Here is a 24,415-nt window from a genome sequence, read left to right as displayed (position 1 = left end):
GAGGAACTGTGTGATGTCATCATGTCCATATAGAGGAACTGTGTGATGTCATCATGTCCATATGGCAGAACTGTGTGATGTCATCATGTCCATATGGAGGAACTGTGTGATGTCATCATGTCCATATGGAGGAACTGTGTGATGTCATCATGTCCATATAGAGGAACTGTGTGATGTCATCATGTCCATATGGAGGAACTGTGTGATGTCATCATGTCCATATGGAGGAACTGTGTGATGTCATCATGTCCATATGGAGGAACTGTGTGATGTCATCATGTCCATATGGAGGAACTGTGTGATGTCATCATGTCCATATGGAGGAACTGTGTGATGTCATCATGTCCGTATGGAGGAACTGTGTGATGTCATCATGTCCATATGGAGGAACTGTGTGATGTCATCATGTCCGTATAGAGCAAAATCTCTGAGGAATGTTTCCAGTAGAAAGTATGCCAGAAGAAGAATGGAGGCCAAAGGGAGTCCAACCCAGTATTAATAAATACCTAATAAATTGGCCAGAGAAAGAGTATATATTTATATTATGACCCTTTTATTAGTAGAGGTATGTTGCCCATATTAGTGTGTGGACAGGTATAAATTCAGGTACCTCTTCTCTTATGGTGGGTCTATTGTATGTTACACCTGTTTAGTCTAATTTATAAGTTTATCTATAAAGATGCCCATATAGCCAATATACCTCCACAGTTTAAAGTGTCTTTATATCTCATTTCATTTATTATTTGCTTATATGTTTGTTAATATTTTAAACCTCAGAGGGACCCAAGAGATGGTGAAAATGTTTCGGCTCCACTCCTGTGATCTTTGTGCCGTCGTTCACTCTTCTTCCTAAAGTGATGATGGATAATGACATAATAAATTGTATTATAAAACACATAATCCCTTAACAAATCCCCACTTTGCCATAATTCAGGTTATTAGTTGAAACAAAGCCTCTTCTACTTGCTCCATCTCGCTGCAGCCACAATGCCTCCATTCACTGGCACCAGCCGCCTTAGTCACCGTAATAATTTATAGCTATGAATCGCGTTCATTCCTTAATCTCATAAATCATAACTGTTCGGCTATGATAGAATATCTGTCATAACTCAAGTCATAAGGAGCCGATTGTATTGGACTAGTATAAACAGACAAATTACTGGACTGGGAAATTGGCTGCCATCTTATTAGGGGTTCATTTATTTTTCTTTCTGTATTTATCCTCTTCAGTCCTTAAATAAAGCCAACGTGTGTCATACTAACGCTTCATCAAGATTAAAGAGATACGGTAATGCCGCTTAGCGTGTTAGTGGTGGGGTCTATGGTCGCTGGGCTCATATACGGAATGTTTCCTACATCTGTGAAAACAGGGTTTAAGAATGAATAAATATAACGTATCTTTATGAAATGTCCCTTTTTAGTGGTCTACCGAATGTCTTAAATATGCTCTAATTTCTGGGCTTCCGTCCAAGGTGGTGGGAAACTTGATCTGCTATGAGGGAGCAGGTATGGAGCTGGCTTAGTAAGGGTTGTAAGAGGTGTCCAGTGTGGAACGATAGGGAACATGGTTGTATATGTCAACCAAGCGAGAGTCAGGGTGTTACCATTTGCCATTTTGTGCCATTTTTTTTAGCTGCGATTGTGCACCAAAAAATTACATACAGGCATATTGACCCCTTAGGGACTCGGCCTATTTTTACCTTAAATGGGCACTCTCATTAAAACAAATTTTTGCTATTACACTCCTTATGGTAAATAAAAAATATTTCTAATATACTTTGTTTTTAAAAAAGGAAGTTTTCTATGTTTTATTTGTGCTTAAAAAAGCTCAAGAGCATATTTTCCCCCATCTCATACACAGACTTGGGACCGAAGCCCAAACACAGAAAGTGCAGCCTGGAGTGCTGAGGGGAGGGCGGGTCCAACCAACAGCATATGGCAGTTAAGTGTGAGAGGAGCTATGATTGGATGAGGCTGGACCCCCTCCTCAGCACTCCAGACTGCCCTTCCTGTGTTTGGGCTTCGGTCCAAAGTTTGTGTACGAGATGAGGGGAAAATGTGCTCTTGAGCTTTTTTAAGCACAAATAAAACATAGAAAACTTTTTTTTTAAACAAAGTATATTAGAAATATTTTTTATTTACCATAAGGAGTGCAATAGCAAAAATTTGTTTTAATGAGAGTCACCCTTTAAGGACTTTTTGCTTTTTCTCCTTCCCTTCTAAAAATCATAACGCTTAAAATTTTGCACCTACAGACCCTATAAGGGCTTGTTTTTCGCATGTAGTTTGCAATGACAGTTTTACAATATAACCTGCAGTGAAACAAAAAAAAAATTATTTGTGGGATGAAATAAAAAAAAAACGCAATTTTTGCAAATTTTGGGGGCTCCCGTTTCTACGCAGTGCAATATTTGGTAAAAATGACACCTTATCTATATTCTGTAGGTCCATACGGTTACAAGGATACCCAATTTATTTTAATACTTAATTTAAAATAAGTTAGTTTAAAATTGGCATTTTATGACCCCTATAACTTTTTTAGTTTTCTGTGTACGGGGTGGTATGAGGGCTCATTTTTTCCACCATCATCTGTAGTTTTTATCAGTACCATTTTTGTTTTGATGGGATTTTTTGATCGCTTTTTATTAATATTTTTATGGTATATGAAGTGACCAAAAATGCACAATTTTGGATTTTGATATTTTTTTTACGTGTGATTATTTTTTATTCTTTATTACATTATTTTATAAAAAAAATGGGAAAAGGGGTGTGATTTAAACTTTTAAAGGGAAGGGGTTAATTAACTTTTATTAAAAAAAATGTATACACTTTTTTTTTTCTAGCAATCTTCTGATTGCATACACTGATAAGTGCTATGCCATTGAAAAGCACTGATCAGTTTAACCGGCGATCTGCTGCTCTAGCAATGGAGCAATGGAGGCATGGAGCAATAGATCGCCAATCAGACAACTGAGAGGCAGGTGAGGACCCTCCCGTCGTCTGGTAAGCTGATCGGGCCATCGCGATTTTGACGAGATAGTCTTGATCACCTCCGCTGAGCTGCCGGGATTTTTTAAGTTTTGTTTTAGACGCCGCAATCACCTTTGGTCGCAACTTTGGTAGCAACTGGAACCCACCAGGTTTAACCCGTTCTCCGACGGTTATACCGGACCAGGGCGTACAGGTACGCCCTGAGTCCTTAACGATCGGGGATGCAGCGCGTATGTTAAAGAGAATCTGTGACCAACCCCTAAAAAATTAGATAGCACTATCAATAAATAGAATAGGATACCCTGATCACACACCTTCTTACAGTTTCTTGATACACCCTCCCATTCCTGAGATATGGGAGTTTATAGTTTGTATGATAATTCTGAGAATTAGTCAAATGGGCGGAAACTTTTAATAAAAGGAAGGTCATATCAGGTGATGGGCGGATTACACAGTCAGGGGGGGGGGGTGTATTAGGCATACATGCCCCTCAATGTACAACATTAACATCTCTGACTATATAATCCTGCCCATCACTTGCTTAGTCACTCTCATTATTAACATTAAGTTCCCGCCCCTCTGACTGATTCCCTGGATTGTCAGTCAATCTATAAACCCCTATATCTCTGGAACGGAAGGGTGTATCAAGAAATTGTAAAAAAGGCATGTGATCAGGGCATCCTAAGCTATTTAATGTATGTAAATTAATTTAATTCAGTTAGCCACAGATCCTCTTTAAGGAAGCACTTTTGTTTTTGAATTGCTGCTCCAAGTCTTAGCCTGACCATAAAAACCTTACAGGGGTACTCCGCTGCTCAGCGTTTGGAACAAACTGTTCCGAACGCTGGAGCCGACGTCGGGAGCTCGAGCCGTCATAGCCCCGCCCCCTCAATGCAAGTCTATGGGAGGGGGCATGACGGCTGTCATGCCCCCTCCTATAGACTTGCATTGAGGGGGTTGGGCGTGACGTCATGTGGGGGCGGGGCTATGATGTCACGAGCTCCCGGCGTCAGTTCCAAACGCTGAGCCAACGGCTGTCCGGGCATGCTGGGAGTTGATGTTTTGCAGCATCTGAAGGGCCACAGTTTGAGACCACTGTCTTAATCCAAACCCCATCTTGTGGTCTCCTAATTGCTGCCACTTTGCGGATATTTGTCGCCTATGCAGAACTTGTTTTCATGCGTGTGGAAACATCTGGGCTTATTTCAGAACATACTAATTTGAAGACCGCAACATACACTACCAAACTGGATGACCTAATTAGGGAAATAAGAAGAATCTGCGGAAGACATGCCAGCTCCTTGTGTAACAGTAATTGTTCTCTTAAGGGTTATTTAATCCAATTTATGAAACAGTTGATGAAAGGAGTGAAAATGCTCGGAGGAAATGTGGGCAGTAACAATGCGCCGAATACCAAATTATAGGAATTTAATCCCAGTAATAGGAACGTTTAATGCACCTGGCAATAGGCAGAATTTTGTTTTAGCTATTTTATGCTTTTATTAAACATATTATTTGCTAAGGCTTTTCCGATTTTGTAGGTTTTTTTGTGTCGCATGTGTTGTGCACCAGAATTTCCAACAAAAAAATTCAGAAAACTCTACTAACTCTCCACTTTACTCAGAAAAATGTACAAAGGGGCATAGCCATTGGAGGGAAATTGGCATGTCTCAAAAAAAAATAAAAAAATACTAAATTACCTGAAGAAGTGCACTTGCGCACGAAATAGCTATCGCTCACCTGGCGTCCCTCTCTCCCGATCTGTTGTGTCCTGCCGGTTCACTAATAAATCACCGTATCAGTCAACATGGTGAGTGCCATCTTTTCTTCTATGTGACTGTTATACTTTACTGCACCTTCTGGATTGAGCACCCCCGTGAATTATTGCGGACGGTCCCGGTGTTACAGTGTCTATTTGATATTCAGAATGGTGGCGGCTTTGCCGGACACTGCCTCTATATCTCACAAATTTACTAATGTTCCCACATTAAATGTGGTGGATTTGAGCTCTGAAAAACCCCACAACTCAGCAAGTGTAAAAAAAAAAAAAAAATGTAGGACAAAATTGCCAGATACAAGATACAATAGTAAATAACTTTGAAAAATACCTGTCGGAAACAAAATCCCACAAACTAAACTACACTCCCCTCTTAAAGGGGTACTCCGCCGACATCTAATCCCCTATCCAAAGGGGGTAAGATGTCTGGGGTACCCCGCGATCTCCCTGCTTCACTCGGCGTTCGTTTAGAGAGTTGGGTGGAGTGCTGGAGGCTTGTGATGTCACGGCCACGCCCCCACAATGCAAGTCTACCATGGGAGGGGCCGTGACCGGGATGTCACAAGTCTCCGACCCGCATCGCCAGTCATCCGGCACGGAGAGAAGTTCACTCTGTGCCAGATGACTGGGGTGCCGCAGCCGAGATCAGACCGATCAGACATCTTATCCCCTATCCTTTGGAAAGGGGATAAGATGTCTAGGAGCAGAGTTCCCCTTCAATAAATGTGGCCCTAAATGTTTAATTTTCAGAACCAGCACGGCCATATAAAACCAGAAATTAACATCTGACACACATGAGGGGTCTCTGACTTCTGTTGGATTCCCTTCTATTACAATGACACCTTGCCGAACCAATGTTGAACCATTTCCTAGGGGCCCCCAAGGATTACTTAGGATAAGAAGAGCGGTTGAAACTTCCATCTTAATATGAATGTGTACTCCATTAATAGGGTAATCCAACACAGGGCGTCTTTAGTAATTAAGTGTCATTCAGTAATTGACATGTTGACATGTCCCGCCTCGGCCAGTGATAGGCTGAGCCCACTGTCATGTAAGAAGCCGGCCAGAGCACCTTACATTGGGCTCAGCCTATCACTGGCCGGGGCGGGACATCGCTCCAGCCGGTGATAGGCTAACGGCTGTCCGGCGTTCCAGTCCCCAGCGTAAGGCCCCGACGTAGGTGAGTTTAAAGTTTATTTTCTGTGTCTTTTGCAGCCCGGGCATAGGGATACAGCGTACAGCAGTGGTCTCCAACCTGCGGACCTCCAGCTGTTGCAAAACTACAACTCCCAGCATGCCCGGACAGCCAACGGCTGTCCGGGCATGCTGGGAGTTGTAGTTTTGCAGCATCTGTAGGTCTGCAGGTTGGAGACCACTGGCGTACAGTATAGAGTTCCAGCGCCCGGCGGCCCCCAACAAAGAGGAGGAGGGCAGTGCTTGAACATGACATCTGTGAGTAGTACCCCACTAGGCTGATCATTAATTGGGGGGGGACAGACCAGCACTGGCGGGTCACATAGGATTAGTTCCCCGATGTGGGGACAGCACAGCGCTGATAATACATTCCTGAGGGGAGGGGCCCAACCGGTATTGCGGTATGGGGGAAAATTCATATCATGCAGCCCAAAAAATTCGGTATGAACCGGTATACCGCCCAGCCCTAGGTAAAACCATGACAAGGGTTGGTAATACATTTTTACAGACCATTGTTTGAGAGTCTATCACATATAGACAGACAGATACTTTGAAATATAGTTTAAAGTATCAAAATAAAGTAGATGAATGAAGGCCAGGATGTGACATTTGCTTGTTTACTTCTCCGACCCTGTCCTGAAAGACCTTATAGCTACTTTTCTAAAGGGTTAAAAGTCACTTCCTTTATCGCCCTATTGTGCCCTTTCCTGTCTTCTATGTTTAAGAACCAATTGCAAGAAAATATTTCCTCTATCCATCTATAGGGAGCTATGGGAGTCAACGCCTGGACAACAATAGTGACACAAAAATAACCTAACCTAACATACTTTTTATTATTAAAACAAAGAAAAAGAACTTAAAGGGGTATTCCAGGAAAAAACTTTTTTTTATATATATCAACTGGCTCCAGAAAGTTAAACAGATTTGTAAATTACTTCTATTAAAAAATCTTAATCCTTTCAGTACTTATGAGCTTCTGAAGTTAAGGTTGTTCTTTTCTGTCTAAGTGCTCTCTGATGACACCTGTCTCGGGAAACGCCCAGTTTAGAAGCAAATCCCCATAGCAAACCTCTTCTAAACTGGGCGTTTCCCGAGACAGGTGTCATCAGAGAGCACTTAGACAGAAAAGAACAACCTTAACTTCAGAAGCTCATAAGTACTGAAAGGATTAAGATTTTAAGTAATCTACAAATCTGTTTAACTTTCTGGAATCAGTTGATATATATAAAAAAGTTTTTTTTTCCTGGAATACCCCTTTAAGAAATGTTTAAATTAAAGGGGTAGTCCGGCAAAAAAACTTCTCTTTAAAGTCTGGTAAAGGACGGGGTTTTAAAGGGAAGATTTACTCTACCCCTTTAACCCCTTAAGGACACACGCCTTAATTTTATGACGCTGCAGCAAGCTACTTTGAGCAAAGCGCTGTACATTTACGGCGCAGCTATGAAGTGAGTGCAGGAGCTGAGTTCATTTCATAGCGGGTGAGTTCCGGCTGCTATCAGCAGCTGAGGGCTCGCTGCTATAGATGTCCACCATCTATAGAGAAAGTGGAGGTGCTGATGGGTTCAGGTGGGCACATAGGACCCCTAGAGCGCAGATGCTACAGATCCCTACAGAACTACAGATCACGGCGCAGAAAGAATGGCCCTTATACAGTCCCATATATACGGAACTGGAAAAATCTTAAAGAGGTTTTCCGGTAATAAACATTTTTTTTTAATTATTTTTTTTTTTTCATATCAACTGGCTCCAGAAAGTTAAACAGATTTGTAAATTACTTCTATTAAAAAAATCATAATCCTACCAGTACTTATCAGCTGCTGAAGTTGAGGTGTTCTTTTCTGTTTCTCACCACAGTGCTCTCTGCTGACACCTCCGTCTGTATGAGAAACTGACCAGAGTAGGAGAAAATCCCCATAGCAAACCTCTCCTGCTCTGGACAGTTCCTGAGACAGACAGAGGTGTTAGCAGAGAGCACTGTTGTCAGACAGAAAAGAACAACTCTACTTGAGCGGCTGATAAGTACTGGTAGGATTAAAAAATTTTAATGGAAGTAATTTACAAATCTGTTTACATTTCTGGAGTCAGTTGATATGAAAAAAAAAAAAAAAAAAAAAAGAATGTTTTTCACCGGAATACCCCTTTAAGCATATTAATTTTGTCAACAAAGTTTGACATTTTTTTTAAAGAAGTACAATAATAGAAAAAGGTATGTATAATCCGATATTCGTATTGACATAAGAAAGAGAACATATCAGTTTTACCATAAAGTGCATTGTGTAAAAACTAAATAACCCAAAAGTAACAATTGTGTTTTTTTTTTAACCTAACCTAACATACTTTTTATTAACCTAACATACTTTTTATTATTAAAACAAAGAAAAAGAACTTAAAGGGGTATTCCAGGAAAAAACTTTTTTTTATATATATCAACTGGCTCCAGAAAGTTAAACAGATTTGTAAATTACTTCTATTAAAAAATCTTAATCCTTTCAGTACTTATGAGCTTCTGAAGTTAAGGTTGTTCTTTTCTGTCTAAGTGCTCTCTGATGACACCTGTCTCGGGAAACGCCCAGTTTAGAAGCAAATCCCCATAGCAAACCTCTTCTAAACTGGGCGTTTCCCGAGACAGGTGTCATCAGAGAGCACTTAGACAGAAAAGAACAACCTTAACTTCAGAAGCTCATAAGTACTGAAAGGATTAAGATTTTAAGTAATCTACAAATCTGTTTAACTTTCTGGAATCAGTTGATATATATAAAAAAGTTTTTTTTTCCTGGAATACCCCTTTAAGAAATGTTTAAATTAAAGGGGTAGTCCGGCAAAAAAACTTCTCTTTAAAGTCTGGTAAAGGACGGGGTTTTAAAGGGAAGATTTACTCTACCCCTTTAACCCCTTAAGGACACACGCCTTAATTTTATGACGCTGCAGCAAGCTACTTTGAGCAAAGCGCTGTACATTTACGGCGCAGCTATGAAGTGAGTGCAGGAGCTGAGTTCATTTCATAGCGGGTGAGTTCCGGCTGCTATCAGCAGCTGAGGGCTCGCTGCTATAGATGTCCACCATCTATAGAGAAAGTGGAGGTGCTGATGGGTTCAGGTGGGCACATAGGACCCCTAGAGCGCAGATGCTACAGATCCCTACAGAACTACAGATCACGGCGCAGAAAGAATGGCCCTTATACAGTCCCATATATACGGAACTGGAAAAATCTTAAAGAGGTTTTCCGGTAATAAACATTTTTTTTTAATTATTTTTTTTTTTTCATATCAACTGGCTCCAGAAAGTTAAACAGATTTGTAAATTACTTCTATTAAAAAAATCATAATCCTACCAGTACTTATCAGCTGCTGAAGTTGAGGTGTTCTTTTCTGTTTCTCACCACAGTGCTCTCTGCTGACACCTCCGTCTGTATGAGAAACTGACCAGAGTAGGAGAAAATCCCCATAGCAAACCTCTCCTGCTCTGGACAGTTCCTGAGACAGACAGAGGTGTTAGCAGAGAGCACTGTTGTCAGACAGAAAAGAACAACTCTACTTGAGCGGCTGATAAGTACTGGTAGGATTAAAAAATTTTAATGGAAGTAATTTACAAATCTGTTTACATTTCTGGAGTCAGTTGATATGAAAAAAAAAAAAAAAAAAAAAAGAATGTTTTTCACCGGAATACCCCTTTAAGCATATTAATTTTGTCAACAAAGTTTGACATTTTTTTTAAAGAAGTACAATAATAGAAAAAGGTATGTATAATCCGATATTCGTATTGACATAAGAAAGAGAACATATCAGTTTTACCATAAAGTGCATTGTGTAAAAACTAAATAACCCAAAAGTAACAATTGTGTTTTTTTTTTTTTTTCATTTCCCCCCCTGAGAATTTTTTTCCCCTTCGTCGTACATTTTATGGTAAAATTGTGTCCTTAAGGCCAAAATAGGCTGTATCCTTAAAGGAGTACTCCGCCGCTAGACATCTTATCCCCTATCCAAAGGATAGGGGATAAGATGTCTGATCGCGGGGGTTCCGCCGCTAGGAACCCCTGCGATCTTGGCTGCGGCACCCCAGACATCCAGTGCACGGAGCAAAGTTCACAGGGTGGAGGCTCATGACGTCACGGTCACGCCCCACTCGTGACGTCACGGCCATGCCCATCAATGCAAGTCTATGGGGGGGGCATGACGGGCACGCCCCCTCAATGCAAGTCTATGGGAGGGGCCATCATGCTCCCTCCCATAGACTTAAATTGTAGGGGCGCAGCCGTGATGTCTCAAGCCTCTAGCGCTGCACCCGACGCTATAAATGAATGCTAGGTGCAGCAGGGAGATCGCGGGGCTCCCCAGTGGCAAAACCCCTCGATCCTTTGGATAGGGGATAAGATGTCTAGGGGCAGAGTACCCCTTTAAGGAATTAAGGAAATATCAAAAATAATTACTTCTATTAAAAAATATTAATTCTTCCAGTACTTATCAGCTGCTGTATACTACAGAGGAAGTTCTTTTCCTTTTTAATGTCCTTTCTGTCTGACCACATTGCTCTCTGCTGACACCTCTGTTCATTTTAGGAACTGTCCAGAGTATGAGCCAATCCCCATAGAAAACCTATCCTGCTCTGGACAGTTCCTAAAATGGACAGAGGTGTCAGCAAAGAGCACTGTGGTCAGGCAGGAAGGAAAGTCAAAAAGAAAAGAACTTCCTGTGGATCATAAAAGCAGCTGATAAGTACTGGAAGGATTAAGGTTTTTTTAATATAAGTAATTTACATATCTGTTTAACTTTCTGGCACCAGTTGATTTGACAGGACATGTTCATTCTCTGTGCGGAACAATTTCAGCGGGGATTGCTCATTCTGAACGGGGCTCGCAAAATACCCATTCACACTGATGGTAATGTTCACTGCGCAGAATTCCACTCACAAAATTCTGCGGAAATTTCGCAGTGTGAACATATCCTAACATGGACATTCTTAGGGGGAGATGTATTGCCCTGTCTGAGCTCTGATTGGTTTCTATGGGCAACAAACAGAATCTTACTATAGGGCTGTATTCACATGTACAGGATCTGCTGCTAGATTTGAAGCTACCTATTAATTTGTATTCATAGAATTGACGCAAAGAAATATGGCTCTACGTATCCAAGTGTATATACCCTATCGCATCTAGACTATTAACATTTGTGAAGACAGGTGCCTAAAACTTATCTTTTAATATAAAATGAGTATAATAAAATACCACCATATATAGAAGAAACAGGGCATGTGTATACTATCACCATTAAACAAAGCAATATACTCGCAGTTCCCAAGGTCAGACTATAACAATATACTGTAATATTATTAACTAACAACCTGAGTGTAGGTATTGCCCCTACTACTGATAGTACAAACCCAACGTGTTTCTGTCTAGTCAGTATAATATGCAGACCAGACTTCATCAGGGGTATATATAAAGCATTATTATAGATTGCTAAGGGCAACCACGGTTTCATTGTTTGTTGACTCATTTATTGCTGGTGTGGCCAATAGGCTGCTGGTGTCTGTACGCTGTATCCAGTGTAATTAAACTGAGCTATTTCCTCTATGATAATGCTTTATATATACCTCTGATGAAGTCTGGTCTGCATATTATACTGACTAGACAGAAACGCGTTGGGTTTGTTCTATCAGTAGTAGGGGCAATACCTACGCTCAGGTTGTCAGTTAATAATATTACAGTATATTGTTATAGTCCGACCTTGGGAACTGCGAGTATATTGCTTTCTTCAATGGTGATAGTATACACATACACTGTTTCTTCTATATATGGTGGTATTTTATTATACTAATGTTATATTGAAAGCTAAGTTTTAGGCACCTATCTTCACAATTGTTAATAATTTGTATTCATGCATGAATTCTGCAGAAGATCCTGTATGTGTGAATCCGCCCTAAGACAGCATGATAAATTTTCCCCTTACCATAGAGACACACAGGGCAATATTGTTGTCTGTAACTATGGAGATACACAGGAAATATTGTTGTCTGTAACCATGGAGATACACAGGAAATATTGTTGTCTGTAACCATGGAGATACACAGGAAATATTGTTGTCTGTAACCATGGAGATACACAGGACATATTGTTGTCTGTAACCATAGAGACACACAGGGCAATATTGTTGTCTTTAACCATGGAGATACACAGGACATATTGTCGTCTGTTACTATGGAGACACATAGGACATATTGTTGTCTGTAACCATGGAGATACACAGGACATATTGTTGTCTGTTACTATGGAGATACACAGGACATATTGTTGTCTGTTACTATGGAGACACACAGGAAATAATGTTGTCTGTAACCATGGAGATACACAGGACAATATTGTCTGTAACCATGGATATACACAGGACATATTGTTGTCTGTAACCATGGAGATACACAGGACATATTGTTGTCTGTAACCATGGAGATACACAGGACATATTGTTGTCTGTAACCATGGAGATACACAGGACATATTATTGTCTGTTACTATGGAGATACACAGGACATGTTGTCTGTAACCATGGAGATACCCAGGACATATTGTTGTTTGTAACCATGGAGATACACAGGACATATTGTTGTCTGTTACTATGGAGACACACAGGACATATTGTTGTCTGTAACCATGGAGATACACAGGACAATGTTGTTGTCTGTAACCATGGAGATACACAGGACAATATTGTTGTCTATAACCATGGAGATACACAGGACATATTGTTGTCTGTAACCATGGAGATATACAGGACAATATTGTCTGTAACCATGGAGATACACAGGACATATTGTTGTCTGTTACCATGCAGATACACAGGACATATTGTTGTCTGTAACCATGGAGATACACAGGACATATTGTTGTCTGTAACCATGAAGGTACACAGGACATATTGTTGTCTGTCACTATGGAGACACACAGGACATATTGTTGTCTGTAATCATGGAGATACACAGGACATATTGTTGTCTGTAACCATGGAGATACACAGGACATATTGTTGTCTGTTACTATGGAGACACACAGGACATATTGTTGTCTGTAACCATGGAGATACACAGGACAATATCGTCTATAACCATGGAGATACACAGGACATATTGTTGTCTGTAACCATGGAGATACACAGGACACATTGTTGTCTGTAACCATGGAGATACACATGACATATTGTTGTCTGTTACTATGGAGACACACAGAACATATTGTTGTCTGTAACCATGGAGATACACAGGACAATATTGTCTGTGACTCTGTAACCATGGAAATACACAGGACATATTGTTGTCTGTTACTATGGAGACACACAGGACTTATTGTTGTCTGTAACAATGGAGATACACAGGACAATATTGTCTGTAACCATGGAGATACACAGGACATAGTGTTGTCTGTAACCATGGAGATACACAGGACATAGTGTTGTCTGTAACCATGGAGATACACAGGACAGATTGTTGTCTGTTACTATGGAGACACACAGGACATATTGTTGTCTGTAACCATGGAGATACACAGGACATATTGTTGTCTGTAACCATGGAGATACACAGTACATATTGTTGTCTGTTACTATGGAGACACACAGGACATATTGTTTTCTGTAACCATGGAGATACACAGGACAATATTGTTGTCTGTAACCATGGAGATACACAGGACACATTGTTATCTGTTACAATGGAGGCACACAGGACATGTTGTCTGTAACCATGGAGATACACAGGACATGTTGTTATCTGTAACCATGGAGATACACAGGACATATTGTTGTCTGTTACTATGGAGACACACAGGACATATTGTTGTCTGTTACTATGGAAACACACTGGGCATATTGTTGTCTGTTACTATAGAGACACACCGGACAAATTGTTGTCTGTTACTATGGAGACACACAGGACATATTGTTGTCTGTTACCAAAGAGAAACATAGGACATGTTATCTGTTACCATGGGGACACACACATCCTATTGTTGTTTATCCTAAAAAACAGCAGAAATTTCATGCACCTTTTTAAGCATAATAGGATGTGGGATTTAGGTACATATGAATTAGATATCTTTAGCAAATCTGGTCCATTGTTTCTTCCTACCATCACCATTACCCCTTAACGGGGTACTCCGCTACTAAGCGTTTGGAACAAACTGTTCCAATCGCTGGAGCCGGCGCAGAGAGCTTGTGACGTCATAGCCCTGCACCCTCATGATGTCATGCCCCGCCCCCTCAATGCAAGTCTATGGGAAGGGCGTGACACCTGTCATGCCCCCTCCCATAGACTTGCATTGAGGGGTTGGGGCGTGACGGACGTCATGAGGGGGCGGGGCTATGACTTCACGAGCTCCCGGCGCCGGCTCCAGTGTTCAGAACAGTCTGTTCCAAACGCTGAGTAGCGGAGTACCCCTTTAAGGAGCTTACGGTATGCAAAAAGTCTGACTGTGTCAGAAAGATCAAATACCAATCTGGCAATACTATGGGCATGGAGGAGATCCACACTAGGCGACCTTCTTCATCCAAAACCTGTCATCCTCTCCTGTAGTCTGACTAATATAAGGTAAAATTCCCAGTAATATACAAGATCATAAAAATGGAGGAAAATAGAAGAATGTTCATTCTGTGGAGAGGAAATGAAGTAATACAATAATAAAATGTGAAGAGTTTCTGATGAGAATAGATTTACTCATTGCGTTCTGTGGCTGAGAGAGGATATATTTAGCCACCTCTGTTCTAGAGAGGATCACATTTTTTGGTCCATGGGGATTTTTTTGCAGCCCAAAACCTAAATCTCTTCTCCCGCACAGCCTTGACCTCAGAAGATACAGCGCTCTCCAGCCACGTGATGGAGTGATTTATCCTTCAGTATGGGAATAAAGGTTGTAGCGCTGCGCCAAAAAAGACTCCGAGACAGGAAATGGGGAGTTGTCTTTTTGTTTGCATAAGGCACCTTACTTTAAAGAGAATGGAGCAGCTCTCCTGATATATGTGAAATTGTCATTTCTTCATGAAATTTCGATTCTAGAGCATTGTTCTCTTATGAGAATTCTGCATTCTTCTGATCCTCTCTTCTTCCTCCTGGAAATGCGTATTAAACTATAAACTGGATTTTACCATTCCCCTTTGTCACTGAGACATGTCCCTATTTAAAGGGGTACTCCGGTGGAAAACTTTTTTTTTTTTAAATCATCTGGGGCCAGAAAGTTAAAGGAAAACTGTCATATGTTTTCTACCGCACTATCCACAGGTACCGCCCGGATGCGCTGCGCCGTTCACCCGTTATAGCAGTTTTTCTGTATATTTAAATTAGCTACTAACTGGCACGGGCGGAGTTACTGCCTTCATCTGGCACTGTGACGTAACCGTCCCCCGGCCCGCAGCACCGCTCGGCTAATGAATATTCACATAATGTCTTACACTCTCCTTCTCATCCCGGCCGATACTGCGCATGTGCGGGATTTCCTACTATACCCGGAAGCGGTCTTCAGCGCTGCTTCATTATTCCGGAGCAGCGCTGGGGTAAGGTTCTAAGCAATAGATCAGCGTACAACATGTGGATGTGCAGCAATTTTTGTTATGTTCTTGTAATCTGGAATTTATCCACTTTGTGCTCATTTTTACTCAAACTCTCATATTCACACGTACCGCATGCATTATATATCTCCCTGGGATGTTATTTGGAGCTACAGTCCAAATATTGTGTGTGTCAAGGTAACAGCGTTTCTTGCCCCTTCGAGCAGCGATGTTGCACAATACACTGGTGCATTTGATGAGTCACTAAATTCCTCTGTGCAGAACCCGGAGAGATCTGTATGGAAGGGATTCAACGGAGGAGGAGAAAACGTGACTTTACGGGAAAGATAAGCTGAAAAAAGCGACTGTAGTGATAAAGCCGTAAATAAGACGGGAATTAGGTGACAGATCCAACAGCTTATATCATGATAGTAATAGCCGAGATTAGAATAGCTGGAAAAAGGGAACGGTAGAAGCTGTCCAAAGAAACAAACAACATTGGGGCTTTCATTTATCTAGGAAAGACAGAGCTCGGAATTATGATGAATTAAAATATATTGGGGGAGATAAATAAAAGCTGTCGAGCTGTTTTACACAGTGTAAACTTAGACTAGACAGTCAAAGATTGCACCAGAGTTATAACGGCAGATCAGGTTGCTTGAAAGCCTGACACATCTTGAGATTGTCTCGACTAAGTTTTGACTATTTTTAGATGGGCACTGTCAGATACAAAAACTTTTGATATGTTGTAAAGCATGTATAACCAATAGGTTTTGTGATTGCTTTCATTAAAACATTTTCAGTATTTCATACTGAAAAAGCCAGTCAAACAGCTGCCCCCCCCCCTGCCTGCTTGGACACATACTAGTCCTGCTGTGTCCATGAGTCATCACCTACGTCATGGACACACTTCCTTGATTGACAGCTGTGAGCGCAGGGAAAAATCCTCCCACTGTCAGCTTGTGTCCCGCTACTGTCAGTGAGGACAAGATGGGAGTTGTAGTTTTGTTAATGCTAGAGGAGATGTGAGCAGACAGCATACTGAGGGAGGGGGCGGAGACCTGCACAGTGAGGCCACGCCCCCTCCCTTTGAGAGGAATTCAGACTAGTGAGCTAAATTAAAAGTGTAATAAAAAAATTAATAAAGCTGCTAGACACATAAAAATGAAGATGATCAGGATTAGGTACTGAGTGATATATTTAAAAAAAAAATGTGTTGGATCTGACAGGTACGCTTTAAGTTAAAGTGTACCTGTCAGATCCTCCCCCCAAAAAAAACATTAATATGTTACTCAGTACCTAATCCTGACAATGTATATTTATTTTCATGCTTCTATTACCTATATTTATTATAAAAAATCCCTCTTTTCATTAGCTGACAGTGTTAGAAATCATCTCAGGGGAAGGGGTCATGTCCCTCCTTGTGGTGGTGGGAGGTGATTGGTGTGTGGGGTGAGGGGGGGTGATTAGTGTGTCTGCTCATGCAGCCTTATCCATGAGTCATAGACAAGCCTGATGCTGCTACAGGACTGGTTAGTGTCTCAGTAGGAATGGGAACCCCTAGTGGTGGAATTTTCAGGAGCCGATTTCTTTATTAAATATTCAAAAAAAAATTTACGCTGCATACATGGCATAGTGGCTTAATGTACTATCTGTACTTTTACGTGTTGTACTCATAAATTGGCCTGCGTGTCGTTAGAGTACTCATGGTATTGTCCTAACATTGCTGTACTGCGATGTATGCACACGTGTCATATTACCTTGTCCCTGTTTCTATGTTAAAAACTTGAAAACTTAATAAAAATTTGATTTGAAATAAAATAATAATAATAATTTTAACCCCTTAAGTTCGCAGCCCTTTTTCACCTTAAGGACTGAGCCCTTTTTCGCAATTCTGACCACCGTCGCTTTACGAATTAATAACTCGAAAACGCTTTTACCGAATATTCTGATTCTGAGATCGTTTTTTCGTGACATATTCTACTTCATTTTGGTGGTAAATTTTCGGAGTTACTTGCATCCTTTTTTGGTGAAAAATCCCAAAATGTCATGAAAATTTTGAAAAATTTGCATTTTTCTAACTTTGAAGCTCTCTACTTGTAAGGAAAATGGATATTCCCAATACATTTTATTTTTATTCACAAATACAATATGTCCACTTTATGGTGGCATCATAAAATGGAAATATTTTTGCTTTTTGAAAAAATTTGAGGGCTTCAAAGTAGAGCAGCAATTTTCAAAAATGGCATGAAAATTGCTAAATCTGAAGGGACAGATGTTACAGAACTACAACTCTGAGAGTTGTAGTTTGGCAACATCTGGAGGGCTACCGTTTGGGCACCACTGTAACAGTGGTCTCCAAACTGTGACCCTCCAGTTGTTGCAAAACTACAACTCCCAGCATGCCCAGACAGCCTTTGGCGGCATACATGGTTGTAGTTTGGCAACATCTGGAGGGCTACCGTTTGGGCACCACTGTAACAGTGGTCTCCAAACTGTGACCCTCCAGATGTTGCAAAACTACAACTCCCAGCATGCCCAGTTTGGCCTTCCTAGTGGTTGCCACAGTAAAGATAACTTTACTTCCACTTTCATTCCCCCCCCCCCACTGTTGTTTCCCTACCTGAGCCAGGATCTTTGCAGTCTCCAGCGAAGATCAGCGGTTCCCAGGCATCTTCTCCTCCAGGTACCGGCCTCCATCTTCTCCCCATGTTCCCCTCAACATCCAGGGGTGGGCAGAATGGGAGGTTTCCGTGGCAACCCACTGTCCTGCTCTGCCATTGGTCGGAATCAGTCCTGACCAATGGCAGGGGATAGGAGAAGATCGCAGCACTGCGACCACACTCCTAGCCCTCAGGATGATCGGGGCTGTCACTGACAGCTCCGATCATCCCTATTTTCCGGGTGATCGGGTCACCAAAGACCTGATCAGCCCGAAATAGCAGAAAATCGCATGTCTCAATTGACATGCAATTTTCCGCGATCGCCGACATGGGGGGGGGGGGGGGGGGGGGTTATTGCCAGGGTGCCTGCTGAATGATTTCAGCAGGCATCCCGGTCCGGTCCCCAACCGGCTAGCGGCGGGGACCGGAATTTTAACGGGCGTATGCATGCCTTAAGGACTCGGGATGCAGGGCATATGCATACGTCTGGCGTCCTGAAGAGGTTAAACAACCATATTACAAAAGGTCTTTAATTTTCATCAGTAACAACATATAAACATTTTTGGATCTGACAGTGCCCATTTAAGCCCCCATGTTTACAGTTTGGGGAAATCTCCTGAAGACTCCTGGTATCAAAATATAATAGAGTTGATTTAGTAAATCCTTGAGAACCAAGCAATTTTCATCTCTAAATTGGCTGTCTACTTTGTACAATAAGGGAGATTTATCAAAACCTGTCCAGAGGAAAAGTTGCTGAGTTGCTCAGATCGCTTCTTTAATTTTTGAAAAGGCCTGTGAAAAATGAAAGAAGTGATCTGATTGGTTGCTATGGGCAACTCAGCAACGTTTCCTCTTCCCCAATGACTTTTTGTGTCCAAAGCTTTCTGGGTCCTCTGGAAAGGAATCGATCATAATACAAATTCTTCCTGTAAAAATCCACAGCAATTAGCTTCAATCTACAGTGGAACCTGGCAACACGTGTTCAATTTCCCTGCAGCACCACCACTGGAGAAATAAGGTATTACATGATGGGATGTCAATAACAAGCGATGAGCGGTCCTTGTATGGACAGACAGGGTCCTTCAGACAGAGAGACGCCCTTTCAGCTGGTTTTCACTTTAGCTAATTGATGAAAGTTTCAAATATGTGACACATCTCTTTTAGCTTAAAATGCCATAAAAGGCTACCTAAAATGGGATTTCTAAATTAGACAAAGAACTCGGGAAACTCAGATTTTTTGTAAATTTTTAAATATTTACTATGACATAACTGTATGAGGGTGTTTTTTGTTTTGTTTAGTTTTTTACACTTTTGGTGTACATATTATTTAGTAAAAAGATGTTATTGGTTTTATGAACTGACAGATGGCAGAAAAAAATAAATTCCATCATTGACCATTGTGTGTTAACGCTAACTTACTACATTACTTATGTGCTGGTTTGTGGTGGGGTTAATAGGTGTAAAGAGGAGAAAAGGGTTGGGCATGGGGGATTTCTTCTGCATAACCCTTTAGTTTTCTGGCATATAAGCCGCCACCAGAGCCATCTAATGGGGTCTTACTCCTCTTCCCCCCATTTACAATACAACGAATGTTCAGCCAACAGATATTGCAAGTGTATGGCACCTTTTGTGTAATATGCAAAGGAGCATATGTCATTATTGGTTGCCCACAACCCCAATTCAGGCCTCATCCTACTCACTACATCGAGTATAAGCCGAGTTTTTCAGCTGAAAATGCTCCCCTCGGCTTATACTCGAGTGAACTCTCCACCTGTTAATCCCTTCTCAGTGGTCTTCAACCTGCGGACCTCCAGATGTTGCAAAACTACAACTCCCAGCATGCCCGGACAGCTATCGGCTATACGGGCATGCTGGGAGTTGTAGTTTTGAAACATCTGGAGGCCCGCAGGTTGAAGACCATCCGGTGGGGAGGGTTAGTCGTTCCGGGCTGTCCATCTTCACCGGGTGGCCCTTTTCTCCGCTCCGGGCCCGGCCCCAGACTCGTGACGTTGCATTGACCACGACGCACAGGGATGTCCCTGCGCATTAACGTCCCTGTGCGTCGTCGTCAAGACAACGTCACTAGTCCGGGGCCGGGCCCGGAGTGGAGAAGAGGGCCTCCCGGTGAAGATGGACAGTCCGGAACGACTAACCCTCCCCACCAGATGGTGCCTGCAGCATAGATGGCCCGGACCAGTTCACCCTTCCTTCCCACCGAGGGGAGGTGAGTAGAAAACTAAAGGGGGAGGGGTCAGGATGATGACGAAGGCCGCAGTGGTCTTCAACCTGTGGACCTCCAGATGCTTCAAACTACAACTCCCAGCATGCCCGGACAGCCGATGGCAGGTTGAAGACCACTGATTGAAGGGATTGACAGACGGTGATGATGAAGGGGGGGTGATGACGACGAGGGAGATGATGACGGGGGTCTGGATGATGACAGGGTGATGATGACAGGGCTGTTAATGACGGGGGTCTGGATGATGACAGGGTGATGATGATGACGGGGGTGTTAATGACGGAGATCTGGATGATGACGGGGGGGATGATGTATTTCCCACCCTAGGCTTATAGTCGAGTCAATAACTTTTCCTGGGTTTTTGGTGTGAAATTGGGGGCCTCGGCTTATATTCTGGTCGGCCTATACTCGAGTACATACAGTATATTGAATTTCATGGTTCCCTTATGCCTTTGGCTAGAGGAACTCATACAAGCCGCGTTGTTAGGCACATGCCTATCTCACAGGAGGCACCAGGACATAGTATACATTGTGGGTGATTGAATTGCCCCCAGAGAATGTTTCTCCCTTATGTTTTGAGAAAACTCACCCAGCTGTTCATGTAGTTTATTCTTTGTGAACAAGTAAACTTTGCTGACCCCGTGGAGATCTCTGCACTGGGCTTTTGACCCTCCGAGATATTTTTGGCAGAAATCTCGCAAATAAAAATATCCACTGGCTCTGACTTTTCTCTGGAGCGGGGACAAAGCTGCGTAAAATACAGAGTAAGTCTGGCTCTAATTAAGTCCGATGATAAACCGGAGCAACGCATGCAACGTGGGTTACAGCCTACTACTGTGCATTATTTGGGCTAATTCAATTTTCTATGGTGGTAAGATTTATTGGTCATTGGGGCCACCAAAGACATTATCCTATAAGAAGGCTAGACTTGTCCTTACTGTGCTCCCTCAACCCTCTACAAAACCACAGTTCTTCACAGTTGGAGACATGCCGGCAGCCTGTAACATTTTGTAACACTTCATAGCCCCCTCTTTGGAAAGCCATCTTTGAGCTCCACCTACAGCATCAAAGAAGGTAAGAATAAGTGTGTCATATTTAAAGGGGTACTCCACTGCTCAGCATTTGGAACAAACTGTTCTGAACGCTGGAGCTGGTGCTGGGAGCTCGTGCCGCCATAGCCCTGCCCCCTCATGATGTCATACCCCTCAATGCAAGTCTATGGTAGAGGGCGTGAGAGCCATCACGCCCCCTCCCATAGACTTGCATTGAGGGGGCGGGGTGTGATATCATGAGGGGGCGGGGCTATTATGTCAAGAGCTCCCAGCGCCGGCTCCAGTGTTCGGAACAGTTTGATCCAAATGCTGAGCAGCGGAGTACCCCTTTAAGTTCTTCTACACAACATACATAGTACATAGTCAATAGCCACCAATGTTCCTGCATCTGTATGGGCCTTTTTATCTTTCTGGGCCCAAAGAAGCTACTACAGTAAGGCCTGGTTCACACTTCTAAGTCAACAGCCAGAAAATGTCCTGCTCGATCAGTCGGCACTAGGACCGCACAGACACAGTTGCCCTGATAGACGGCAATGTCTGCGGCACAGATTCTGTCGGAACATTGAGCAGGTTCAAGGTTCTGGCAGAATTATTTGATCTGAATTTTCTGACAGAAATTCTGCCCAGAGAATTCCGCAGTGTGAAGGTGTAAAAGGAAAACCAATTCACCTGCATTTTACCTTCTTGCAGCGGAAATTCCGGCCAAAATTCCTAAGGGGAATTTCGGAATTCCATATTGTGAACTTGGCCTTAGTTTTCAGCTATACAGCTTAATCTCCAACACGGCATTGAAACTAAAGCTAGCCATACACGATAAATAGTGCGTAACAGTGACAGGAATGGTGGCCGGGGATCCCTATATTTCCCCAAGGTGGCTGTTGTATGTGGACACCAGGTTCCAGGAAGCATATACAGTATCTCATCCAGGAGAAGCTGTGTGAGATATGGGGAATTCAGGAGAGAGTTAAATTTCTGGCAAAGCGTTGCTTGCTAGGGACTTTTGGTCAGTTCTGTTATCCGGCCTGGATGGTTCCAAATGAAAGGCAGGCTGAGTAGTGAAGCTTTTTAATCCTGCTTGCTGGGCCAGTCCAAGTTTTCTGTGTAGCCCAGATCAGCACAGGTGCTGAGGACAGCTAGTGTCTGGGTTTTTATATCTAGGTGTGAACTGACCCTCTGATGGGAGATGTACTTTAGAAAGCTGCAGACTCAAAAAGCAACTTTGTGACAATTGCCATTGTGTAAGGTAACTCAAATAAAGTTTGTTTTGTGAAGTGGCCAACAGTAAGCTACCTGTATAGTGAGGGCAAGACGGCATGTGTAGTTAGTGCTTGGACAAGCAGATTTTGTTTTAGTTTGAGCAAGTATGAATTAGTCGGTATATTTTGTTTGGATAATAACATGCAGGAGAAGCCCTGAATTTGAACTGTGTCACTGTCTCAAACTGCTGTCTACTGCTGCTTGCCTATCTCTACTGAGCTAATCTATATCTATAGAGAAAGGGGGAAAAAATTAGAGGGCAGCATCTCGTGTATTACCCTTAGTGCATATTGGGTGAATGCTTCATAGGGAATTCCCAAGAGTATGGTTGACCTAAGAACATTGCTGCTGCCAGGGGGTTCAAGGTATGCAAAGCTCCAGTGGACCTGTGGTAAATTTGTAGTATATATTACTGAAAACACCTTTAGTGGTGCTTCCCAGCTCAGAAAATAAGTTCCAGGACAGGTAGAAGTAGAAGAAAACTATTCCAGTTTATTCCAAAATGGTTTAAAGCATAAACATGTTTCAGAGGTGTGTCCTCCTTCATCAGTTCTCTGATGAAGGAGGATACACCTCCGAATGGCCTAGATCAAGCATAAGCAACCTTCGGCACTGCAGATGTTTTGGACTACATCTCCCATGATGCTTTTACATCTAAAATGCTGCCAAAGCATCATGGGAGATGTAGTCCAAAACACCTGCAGTGCCGAAGGTTGCCTATGCCTGGCTTAGATGGTCAGAATGGCCTAGTAAAGTAAAGGTAAAAAATTAACTAAAAATAAATAAATAAAAATTAAGTAAATATTATGGAGGAATTGCATGTATTTTTTATTTTTTTTTGCCTTCAGCAAGAAATATAAAAAATTTAAAATAAAAATAAAATTAAAAAGGCCCCGTTAATTTCAACCTAAAAAAAAAAGTAAAAAAATTATAATAAAATAAATAAATAAAAATAAATAAATAAATAATAATTAAATAAATAAATAAATAAATAAATAAATAGAAATAAATAAATATATAAAATAAAAAAAATATATAAATAAAACATACAAATAACATTTTCGGAATGCAGGGCTGCAAAAACCTAGGTCCTGGTCTTCAAAAAGTTAAATAGAGACGTTGCTATAGTAAGCAAATCATTGGGAATTCTTACAGAGTATCCGGTATAGCAGTGCTTCCCAAACATGGTACCTCCAGATGTTGCAAAACTACAAATCCCAGCATGCCCGGACAGCCGAAGGGGAGATGTAGTTTTGCAACAGCTGGAGGCACCCTGGTTGGGAAAAGACTGTGATATTGAGTAGAAAATATGATATTGACGGGACAAAATGCGGTGAGAAAATGTTGTGACACTTAAGTTATTATGGGATCTTGTCTGTACAGGGTAAATAGAACACCCACAGAGGTACCGGGCCCATCTGGGAAATGCAGCTTTCGGGAGAAGTGGGGCGCACTGGATCCCATCCAGGACAATACAATGAGAATGGGAGACTGCAGCGAAATCACCGCACAAACTACAACATTCTTCACTTGTGAAAAGCCTAAAAGTTCCAAGTTTCCTTAAGGCAGAAAGACAAAACAAAGCTGTTCTGTGCGTGAGGAGAACAAAGCAATTAACAAGCTCTTTTGAAGCCAAAGTAAAACATTCTCTTTGCCTCCTTTGTAAACTTTCTTAAAGGGGTATTCCAGGCCAAAACTATTTTTTATATATCAACTGG

General features: G+C 41.9%; 1 long non-coding RNA gene across 1 annotated transcript in view; it reads right to left on the bottom strand.

Annotated features, from left to right (window-relative positions):
• Window positions 1-645: 645 nt before the first annotated feature.
• The window catches only part of LOC130267473 (uncharacterized), a 166,346-nt gene continuing 142,576 nt past the window's right edge, over window positions 646-24,415 (bottom strand). Inside the window, exon 3 of the long non-coding RNA XR_008843204.1 lies at window positions 646-849. This is a non-coding gene — a long non-coding RNA (uncharacterized LOC130267473). The remainder of the gene's footprint in view (window positions 850-24,415) is intronic.

Source organism: Hyla sarda, chromosome 4 (assembly GCF_029499605.1).
Source record: "Hyla sarda isolate aHylSar1 chromosome 4, aHylSar1.hap1, whole genome shotgun sequence".
Classification (NCBI taxonomy): domain Eukaryota; kingdom Metazoa; phylum Chordata; class Amphibia; order Anura; family Hylidae; genus Hyla; species Hyla sarda.
This window is presented reverse-complemented; position numbering and strand designations above follow the sequence as displayed.